Source organism: Bidens hawaiensis, unplaced genomic scaffold, assembly GCF_021521415.1.
Source record: "Bidens hawaiensis isolate Kalapana, Puna unplaced genomic scaffold, B.hawaiensis_p1.1 tig00016197_1, whole genome shotgun sequence".
Lineage (NCBI taxonomy): Eukaryota > Viridiplantae > Streptophyta > Magnoliopsida > Asterales > Asteraceae > Bidens > Bidens hawaiensis.
In genome coordinates, this window is record NW_027492475.1 from 1 (window position 1) to 11,905 (window position 11,905).

The window sequence follows — 11,905 nt, forward strand, 5'->3', positions numbered from 1 at the left end:
GCCACGTGTCGCCACGTGGCAGACGTTGTGCCACGTGTTAATACGTGGCAGACGATATGCCATGTGTGGCCACGTGTCGGGACACGTGGCGACCGTGTGCGCCACGTGTGGACACGTGGTGAAAAGGTGTTAGGCGTGTCAGGTCACTTCATCGCGTACGCTGTTGACTTCTTCTAGAACATTTGACCAAGTCCCATCGCGTACCGCGATGGGCTTGTCTTTTGTCCCGTCGCGTACCGCGATAGGATAAGAAATCAAATTTTTCATTTTAGACCTTGGAGTTTGGAAGTTGGCAGAATTGATCCCTATACTTTGGACACTTGCCATTTTTGGCCAAAAATTCCCGTGATGTTACATCCTCCCCACCTTGAAATAATCTCGTCCTCGAGATTGCTTTTCGAGAACAAATGGGGGTATTTCTTTCTCATTTCAGACTCGAGTTCCCAAGTATACTCGGGTCCTCTTCGGGAATCCCATTTTACTTTCACAATTTTCGAAGTTCGTCTTTTGAGTTTCTTTACTTTTGAATCTTCAATTTGAATTGGGCGCTCAACAAATTTTAAGTTTTCATTAATTTTGACATCTTTTAACGGCATCGAGAGAGATTCATCGGCTAAACATTTACGCAGATTCGAGATATGGAATACGTCGTGTATCCCTTGCATTTCTTCGGGTAGTCGCAATAGATATGCGACGGGTACCGACTCGTTCAAGTACCTCGAAGGGTCCAACGAATCGAGGACTTAACTTTCCTTTCTTGCCGAAGCGAACCACGCCCTTCCATGGCGAGACTTTCAAAAGAACTTTATCGCCGACATTGAATTCTAACGGCTTACGACGGACATCGGCGTAACTCTTTTGGCGATCACGTGCCGTCTTAAGTCGTTCGCGGATTTGGATGACTTTGTCGGTAGTTTCTTAGACTATCTCGGGTCCAGATAATTGATTATATCTAGTTTCAGACCAACACACGGGCGTTCTACATTTTCGACCATACAACGCCTCAAACGGTGCGGCTTGAATACTTGCATGATAACTATTGTTATATGATAATTCCATTATGGGTAAGTGGTCATTCCAACTTCCACCTAAGTCTATCACGCAAACCCGGAGCATATCTTCCAACGTTTGAATCGTCCTTTCACTTTGCCCATCGGTTTGTGGATGATAGGCAGTGCTAAGGTTAACTTCATACCTAGCGCTAGTTGGAAGCTTTTCCAGAAGTGAGACGTGAACGACTGTCTCGATCGGAAATAATGGACAGTGGCACTCCATGTAAAGCCACAATGTTGTTAACATAGATACGAGCTAATTTGTCCATTGAGTTACGACTCATTGATAGGTATGAAGTGTGTGGACTTTGTTAATCGATCCACAATCACCCAGATTTCATTATATTGTTGAGTCGTTTTAGGGAGTTTGGTAATGAAATCCATGGTAATTAACTCCCACTTCCATATGGGAAGTTCGGGTTGCTGAAGCAATCCCGAAGGCTTTTGGTGTTCAGCCTGGACTTTCAAACATTTCAAACATTTCGCCACATGCGAAGCGACATCCTTTTTCATCCCGTTCCACCAATAGTTTGCCTTGAGGTTATGGTACATTTTGTCTCTCCCGGGATGCATCGTATATTTAGACTTATGGGCTTTGTTTAATATCTTCTCGCGCAATCCTCCAACAATTGGTACCCAAATTCGGTTTCCCATACTAAGGATACCAACGAGTCAATGGTGCCATTACGTTTTTCATAAGAGATTTGGTTCTCGTTGATCGCTTGAGTTTGAGCAGATTTGATTTGGTCAACGAGATCGATTTGAAGTTCTAGCCTTAACGCTCAGACTCTTTTTGGCTTTTCGTGCTCTTTTCGACTTAAGGCATCAGCCACAACATTGGCTTTACCTTCATGATAAACTATTTCGCAGTCATAGTCGTTAAGAGTCTCCATCCAGCGGCGTTGGCGAATGTTGAGCTCCTTTTGATCAAAGATATGCTTTAAACTCTTATGATTAGTGTACACGGTAAATCTTACCCCATAGAGATAGTGCCTCCATATCTTAAGTGCGAAGATTATGGCGCCTAACTCTAGATCGTGAGTCGTATAGTTCTTCTCGTTGTACTTTCAATTGTCAAGAGGCGTAAGCGATTACTTTCTTTCGTTGCATCAATACACATCCCAAGCCGGAATGAGATGCATCACAAAAGATAACGAAATCTTCAATACCTTCTGGCAAGGCTAGTATAGGATCTTGGGTAAGTTTTTGTTTAAGTATATCGAACGCCTCTTTTTGCTTTGTTCCCCATTCGTATTTGACGTTCTTTCGAGTCAAGGAGGTTAGGGGAACAACGATTCGAGAAAAGTTCTCGATGAACCTTCGATAATAACCGGCCAATCCCAAGAAGCTTCGAATCTCGGTTGGCGACTTTGGGATCTTCCACTTCGAGATAGCTTCAATCTTAGCGGGGTCTACTTGAATTCCGTTAACGTTGATGATGTGCCCAAGAAATGGCACCTCGTGCAACCAGAACTCGCATTTCGAGAACTTGGCGTACAATTTCTCGGTTCTAAGAGTTTCAAGTAATGTTCGAAGGTGATTCTCATGATCGGCCTTAGATTTAGAATAAATTAATATGTCGTCGATGAATACGATCACAAATTTATCTAAATAAGCTTACAAATGCGGTTCATCATATCCATGAACGCAGCCGGCACATTAGTAAGTCCAAATGGCATAACGGTGAAATCATAATGGCCGTACCTTGTTTGAAACGCGGTCTTTGGAATGTCTTCGGTTTGAAGCTTCAGTTGGTGATAGCCGGAGAGGAGATCGATCTTGGAAAAGAAGCTAGCACCTTGGAGTTGGTCAAAGAGATTGTCTATTCGAGGAAGTGGATATCGGTTCTTGTTGGTAACCTTGTTGAGGGGCTCGGTAATTGATGCACATTCGCATGGATCCATCCTTCTTCTTAACAAAAAGTATCGGCGCTCCCCATGGCGATGAACTTGGTCGTATAAATCCTTTTTCGAGAAGCTCGTCAAGTTGTTTCTTCAGTTCTTTCACCTCGGTTGGTGCGAGGCGATATGGATCCTTGGCGATCGGAGCGGTGCCGGGAATGAGATCGATTCTAAATTCTACCTCGCGATCGGGAGGAATGCTGGGGAGTTCGTCGAGAAAGACATCGACCAAATCGGAAACTACAGAAACGCCTTTGATTTCTTTGGGTTTAGATTCTTCGGTGACGTATGCCATGAATGCTAAGCATCCTTGATTTAAACATTTGTTAGCCCTTATCATTGAGATTAGGCTAACTTGGCCAGCGTCTTTATCCCCTTCGATTCGTATGTTACCTTTGTCCGGGGATTGGAGTTCAATGGTCTTGCTATTTCAAAGGATACGGGCATCATTTTCGGATAGCCAATCCATACCCAATACAACATTAAAACCAGCAAGAGTCATGGGCAACAATTGAATAGGTAAAACGTAACCGGCTAATAAGATTTTTCCTTTTTCTAGAGCTTCAGAGATTTTAACAATTTCACCACTAGCGGTCTCGACGCTTAGAGTTTTATTAAGTTTGATTAAGGATTCGTTTAATAGACTACAAAACTTATAATCTATAAAACTTAAATTGGCTCCTGAATTAAACAAGACTCTAGCATAGATATTGTTAACAAGAAACGTATCGGTAATAGGTTTCCGGTGTGTCAGCCGCTTTCTTCGTATCAAGGACGAACACTCTTGCATTGCCCTTCTTGGGCTCACTCTTCTGACCGCTACCACCCGCACCACCAGCCGTGGGTTTATTCTTGGGGCATTCAAAGCTAAGATGTCCCATCTCCTTGCAATTGTAGCAAGTCATCTTCTTCTTCTAGCAATCGGCCGTGGCGTGACCGAATTTGTGACATGACTCACAAGGACGGGGAGTTAGATGGCATCGACCCCTATGGTATTTCTTGCAAGTTTTTCATTGTGGGATGCCGGAGCTGAAGCCAGACCTTTGTTGGTCGACTCCCTTACCCTTGAAACGGCATTTCCTTCCTTCTTTGTATCTTGCGTCGACACGACCCTCTTATCTTCTTCTTTGTTGCAGATCATTCCGCCCATTAAGTATCCGGCCAACTCCATCGCGGAGTCGGCGGTTTGAGGCAAGTGCGACCTCACCATATCACGAATCTCTCGTGGCAATCCCCATATGTAGCGTTGTGACTTTGCTGGATTCCGGGGTAACCAGCTGGGGCACCAAACGACAGTATTCATGGAATTTGGTATTATACTCATGAAGGTTTGTTCTGACGACCTTGTGAGATAGGAACTTGGTTTGGATTTGGTCCGTTTCATGCATCGGACAGAATTTTGACATTAATAGTTCCTTAAACTCGCTCCATGACAACCCATACATTACTTCCCTTCCTTTACTCATGATTAGTGTGTTCCACCACTCTAGCACTTCGCCTTTTGAACATCAGGGCGGAGTATTGAATCTTTTCCTCTTCCGAACACTTGCTCGTTATTACAACCGTCTCCATTTCTTCAAGCCACCTTACAGTCGCGATGGCTCCCTTATCGCCGTGGAATTCTTTCGGCCCATAGTATTTAAAGTGTTTGAACGTACACCCACCAATCTTAAGCCTTTTAAATTCTTGACGAACGCCTCCATCAGCGTTTGATTCATGTACACTCTCATCTACGTGCGAGGGTCTAGAACGGGGTTTTAGAAACAGATTTTCGGGAAGGGTTTACAGAGTGGGAATGTTTTGTTTGTCGAGGATTGGACCTAGCCATTGATTCTTCCCTAACGGCATCTTTAATCATCTTTTGGATTCGATCCATAAATTTCTCGGGAATTGGGTCTTCTTGTTCTTTTTCGGGTTCCTTTCCTTTTTCTTTTTGTTTTTCGGATTCCTTTCGGGAAACCTCAACGTTATTACTTTGTTGACATTTATCTTTTTCTTTCTATTCTTTTATATCTGAAATTTATCGAATGCTCTTTATTAACACACATTTTTATTTCATCATTTGTATATACCGTACAGGGCATATACCAGGATTATTACAACATACTTATAAATACATTCATATTCGATGTATATATATTCTTATCCATACATTATTCATTACATTACACATAAACTAGATTACACACATAAACTTGAGCACACACACGCTTCTTCTCTTGAAACACACCATTACCACCATCATCTCAGTCCTTTAGAAACTTCTTAACAACCCTCGTCAGTTTGTTGCATTTGTGAAGAAGCTTCTCTCCTATCTTCTTCTTCTTTTTCCTTTCTTCAGCCACCTTCTTCCTCCAGTCATCAGTCTCGTGCAACGCGCGATCCAGGTGTTCTTCGTATAACTGCGGAATAACATCGCGGTATCCATATTGTGGCGGTGAGGTCACGGTAACCTAGCGTCACCATCTCGAAATGGTTTCTCGGTTCAGGATACGGGACGTAAGTCTGATCAGATGCAAGGTAGAGGAATGTCTTGGCGGCTTGAGTTTGCTCGCGAATCTCATCGGCTTGTTCTTGAATTGAAGGAATCCTTCCTTGAAATGGCGGGAAGCTTGATGAAGCTTGGTTCCTTAGCTGCTCAAGATACTGAACATACGGATCGACAAAACCGTAGCTTGGGTTGTTGGAAGTGAGTGATCCATCAATGGATGTTGATATCTCATTAGGTTTGTCGGGATGCTCTTCTTCCGGTTCGGTTTCTTCCATAGGATCCTCCTCTTCGGGATCCTCCTCTTCTTCCTCCATAGGGCTCTTCCTCCTCTTCCATATACTAAGTGGTTTCGTTGATCATCGTGGGTATCTTGAAACTCTCATAAGGCATCGTCACCATCATTCTTGGTTTGCGGGATGATCCTTCGCCATTGTTGGGTTGTGAGTTGACTTCATGAGCGGTAGAGCTTCCAGTATGCCACCTTCTCTGGTCGGAGTGGCACTGCATCCAATCGGAGGATGGGGATCTTGGTTCTTCCGTTATGGGTCGGTTTGAAAGGAAGGTATAGGATGGGTGTGCATTGGAAAATATCCGGTCGGGTAGTATTGTGATACTTGTGGTGGTTGGTAGGTGGGAATCTCCGAGGGCGGTATGCTGGTATTTCCGTGGGTTGATACATAGGCATTGTCGGTGGGTGATAGCTCGAGTGTCTTGATGGTTCGATTCTTTGCGGTGGTGGACTATCGAGTAATTTAATTGGGCATTTCTCAGTCCCGGGGAAGTATATATTGGTTTATGACGCTCAACGTATTGGTCTCGGCTAAAGAAGGCCTCAAAGTAATCTTCATCCATGACGTCTTTTGGGAACTTCTAGTATTTCCTTGCTCTTCTTGCTTCATTATCATAATACTCCATTAATTTCTCATAAGACATCTTTGGGTGGTTTAGAATGTAGAGAGGAAAAGAAAAGGTTACCAGCCAATCTTATCCCTATTCAAATAAGCAAGTAAGATAATTTTCCTATGCTTGGATCGAAGCTTGGGTATTGTTTTATGATACCCAATTCGCTAAGATCGATTGGCTCTGATACCAACCTGTCACACCCCCATCCTAGGCCTAGGCGTGTGACTCAATAGTTTGGTACCACATTTGTAAATAAATCAGAGTTGCGGGTTAACGCGGAAGACTTTATTAAAAATAAGGATTAAAGTTTTTAAAATATTTACAATACAAAAGATGGAACGAAAGTTCCATTTATGTTTACTTGTTTTCTATCTACAAAAGCACCTTTTAATTCATAATTAAATTTAACAAAAATTATCCGAGCCATCGGATTCTTGAGCCTTCGTCCTTTAGCTCTAATCTTGGTCACCTGCAATATGTTATAAAAATACGTCAGCAACGAATGCTGGTGAATATGCTGACGCGAAAACATTTTCCTTTACTTTGTTACCCCTCGAGGGTTACGCGTGCCTCCTCCCATCTTGGCTTAGGAATAACAAAGTTAAAACAACATCATTATAAACTCGAGCCTCTACCTAGGTCACCCCAGCAAGACACCGCAGCGTCCCGACGTACTAGGTACCATAAATATACACAAGGTCATTCTCACTCGAACATACTTTGGTTCGGCCCATCGTGGCTGGAGGTCGTGACTAGGCGTGGTGGGATGTGCCCACCGCATTTTACCACATGTGAAAGGATCCAGACAAATGTATACTACAGCCTGAGGGCTAGGCTTTTACTCTTATTCATAATGTTTTTAGAGACACTTAGTCTCATGTAAAGTTTTACACATAACACGTTTATTTATTTGAAAATAAGTTTGTAAAAGTGGGGCGTATTCACCTTTGATCGAGATCGGTTTCCAACACCGTCCTTGCGTATTCTTTCTTGCTATCTCGCACCTATAGTACGAGTATACTTTTATTAGTCGGATATACAATCCGGCTTAAGACCTTTAGTCTTATTACCTCGATGAACCTTTAGTTCATTTCTTTTACTTTAAATTCTTTAGTTTTAAAAGCAATATTTATAAACCATTAGTTTATTATAAAAAAACCTCGACGTTTCTTCTTTTCTAAGAAATGTATTCGTTTTCTTTTATCATATAAGAATATCATTATTACTTATATAAGATTCATAACAAAGAATTATATAATTCACACACACATATTTATACACTTCCATATTTCTTTATTATGTTTTCTTTGTTATATAATTTCTTTCAATAAACATCGAGTATAATTCCGACTTAGGGCATTAAGCCTTTATAATATTTTTATTGTTATTTTAGTCGGGTAGTAAGCCTTACATTTCCTCGGCTTATAATTCCCTAGATACCTCGAGCAGCACTTCTACACCGCTTAGTCCTTTCAACACTCGCCTTGATCGCCACTTCACTTCAGCACGCAAATCAAGACACCCAATCTTCTCGGCACGCACTTCGAGATGATCGTCGGGTTGTAAAAACAACACCACCTTCTTGTTCTGAACATCGTCGGGGAGTGGTACGAATATCGAGGTATGGCTCGTTTATCGAGGAATCGGGGCACAGTTTTCGAGGTGGATCGTTGGCACGAATTATGAGGTGTAGTGAGGAGAGTAGAGAGATGATTGCAAACTGAATTTGGGTGTGAGTTATGAAGACCCCGGACCTTGCTATTTATAGGCAAGTTTTGGGTCCCATCGCGTACCGCGCCCAGACCCTGGGGACCCGTCGTGTACCGCGACGAGGTCTGACGACGCAGACAGTAGGTCTGCCACATGTCGCCATGTGGCAGACGTTGTGCCACGTGTTAACACGTGGCGGACGATATGCCACGTGTGGCCACGTGTCGGGACACGTGGCGACCGTTGCGCCACGTGTGGACATGTGGTGAAAAGGTGTCAGGCCACGTCATCGCGGTATGCGAAGACGTAGGCTCAACAGCGATCGCGTACGCTGTTGACTTCTTCTAGAACATTTGACCAAGTCAAATCACGTACCGTGATGGGCTTGTCTTTTGTCACGTCGCGTGCCGCGATAGGACACGAAATCAAATTTTTCATTTTAGCCCTTGGAGTTTTGGAAGTTGGCAGAATTGATCCCTATACTTTGGACACTTGCCATTTTTGGCCAAAAATTCCCGTGATGTTACAGTATGAGTCTTACCAAACCCAGATATTTCTTAAACGGGTTATAACATCTCATTAATTAAAAAATAATCTCACCAAATATTTGATACAAAAATCCTATAAAGTAGGAATATATTAAAAATAAATATATAATTTATTTAAAAAAGATATATACTATTTATAATTAAAAACCAATTTTATAGTAAAAAAAAAATAAACGGGTCTTGGATCTCATCAAACTCATATAGATTTAAACCGGGTTATAACATCTCATCTATTTGTGAAATAATTTAATATCAAACTATAAGTTAATTATTAACTTTCATACAATAAAAAAAATAAAAAATCAAAAATATATAAATATTAAAAACAAATAATATAAAACAACCCTCGTGATACCGGGGATAAAAACTAGTAGTAATATATAGATATAGATCAGTAGTAAATATCAAAACAAAATATTTAAAATAAGAAAAAGTCACACAACTATACAAATGGTAGTGAAGTTACCTTTCACTTTACTGTTATTAATATTGAAAGACATTTTCTAGGACACCACGAGAGTTTTCTAAAAAGAGAAAATTCCCAAAATAAGTGTTTATGAAAACGTTTTTCAGATTTTAGGTGTCATTTGCAAAAAATTTCCAAAACAGGTATTATAATCTAGTCGTGACGAATAGTTTTTATATCCAATTAAAACTTGACACGTGTCTTTAAACTAACCGTAACGAGCAGATTTACTAACCATTTACTCGTCACGACTAAATAAATTTTATGTCTCGTTATCAACGCTCACAAGTAGTTCATAAGTTCTTTAGTCACGACGAGTAGATTGTAAGGTTAAACTAGTCGCAGCGAGTTAACTACTAATAAACTACTCGTGTAGGGAATGTAAACCAGGTAAACTAGTCGTCGCGACTAAAGGACTTATGAATTACTCGTGGGCGTTGATTACGAGGCATGAAACTTATTTAGTCGTGACGAGTAAAATGATTAGTGAACCTACTCGTTACGGTTTGTTTAAGAGAACGTGTCAAGTTTTAACTGGTTCTACAAACTACTCGTGTGTAATCATAAACTACTCGTCACGACTAGTTTATAATACCTATTTGAGAATTTCTTGCAAATGACACCAAAAAACCTGAAAAACGTTTTCATAAATGCTTATTTTAGGAATTTTCCCTTTTAAAAAACCCATCAATATGCATGTATAGTCCTATACAGGACATATTGAGGGGGTTTTTCGAAAACCCCACCAATTTTGTCTTATTATGTTTTTTATTTTAATCTTTTTTATGTTTTTTCTTTTTCTTTTTATGTTTTATGTTTTAATTTTGTTTTTTTTATCTTTTTTTATTGTTTTTATATAATAATTTTGTTTAAAAAGATGTGTTTTTATAACAATTTTTTTTACCAATCATAAACACGTATATACACCAAACCAAAACATTATACAAAACATCGAGTTTGTACAAAATATATACAAACTATGAAAATGGCGTGTCGTCGATGTCGGGGGCTGTAAACGTCGCATCGTGAACATCAACGTGGTCGTCGGCCTGCGTCTAACGCCCGATCCCTGACTGTCGTCGCTCCATCCGCGTCTAACGCCCGACGTGCTCGCCTCTTGGTAAAAAAACATTTAATAATAATAATAATAATAACAATAATGAATAATAATAATAATAATATGAATAAATAATAATAATAATCAATAATTACAATAATAATAATAATAAATAATAATAATATATCATAATAATATATAATAATAATAAATAATAATAAACAATAACAATTATAATGAATAATAATAAATATTACATAATAATAATAAATAATATTCACATTCATACATAGCCCCTTTTAACAAAATGGGGATTAAATGAGGACCTATATGCCGCTTATAGCGCTATACGCGCATATAAGGGCCCTTTTAACCATCTGTATCCCTATCTGAACCTATATGACACGTATAGTGCTATACGTTCCTATAGGGTACGACTTGTCAGTCATACCCTATAGGCTACGATAACACAATACACGACCGAAATCGCGTAGACTGGCCGCTTCAACGCCCGTGATCGATAACGGTTTGATTTTACCAACGATCGATTTTGACCGACCGACTCCACCCCATTTTTCTATTTTATTTTTTTTTTGTTTTAGTTCCAGTACAATAACACATTTAACCAAAACCAACCGAATTCGTGTCGACTTACAGTCTTAACGTATGTGTTTTACTGCCGTCCGAAATTTACCGACCTGCCCCGGCGCAACGCGCCAGGTAAAATACTAGTTCAACATGAAAGAAAAGTATTTAAGTGTACTAGCTTAACTGTGTAGATTTCACAGCCTAAACGATTAAAATTAAAGATTTAAAAACATATTTTCTAATATGACGTCTACATTAAACTCAAAAGACCATGCGTCGAACACGAAGACTAAAATCCACGATAGCACGTGGTTGAGTGAGGCTTGTCTATTATCCGGCAGACCAAGCCCCCACTCTTCTAAAAGGACAAAGTCACACATGCGATTAAGTAAAGGAAGCGAGCGTCGTAGCCCTCCGAGCCTTCCAGATGTTCACATAGAGCTTGCTCTTTCCAGTAGCTCCACTATATAAGGATGCCTTAGCATCCCCGATTTGACATCTCACTTAGGGGGTGTTTGGTACAGAGAATGGAATTGTAGAGAAATGGAATAGAGAAATGGAATTGCAGAGAAAGGGAATTGGTCTGGAGAATGAGAATTGACTGTTCTGTTTGGTAGTACAGAGATTTCAGTAGAGAAATATAGCTGAGAATCATTTCTCTTGTTTGGTACATAGGAAATAAACGGAGAATTATATCAACTTTATCATTAGCACAAGTATTTTTTTCATAACAAATATTTATTAAAAAATAAAAAACATATAAAAAGATGCATAAATTCCAACCAAAATATGCATTGATCAAACCAATTCACATACAAAACATAGTTTTTAAGCAAAAAACATCAACCATAGTTAAAACCAATTCACATACAAAACTATTCTTTAGTCCCCCTCTAGTTTCTAGCATATCACAAAGTGTTGTAAATGCATGTATATTCATTCTTATGTTAACAACACTCGTAACATCACTTTCATAAACCATCCTCACCATGTTTTCACGCCTATTATGGTAACTCATTAAATATTTTGTACGTAAAGTCATTGACTCAATCGACCGACGCAAATGATAAGTACACAACATCCACCAACGAATCGTAACATAAATGACATATAATGCACCTATGGCAACTATTCTTTGTCTGGAAGGTGATCTTGCCATCTACACATACAAATATAAGAAAATTCAAGA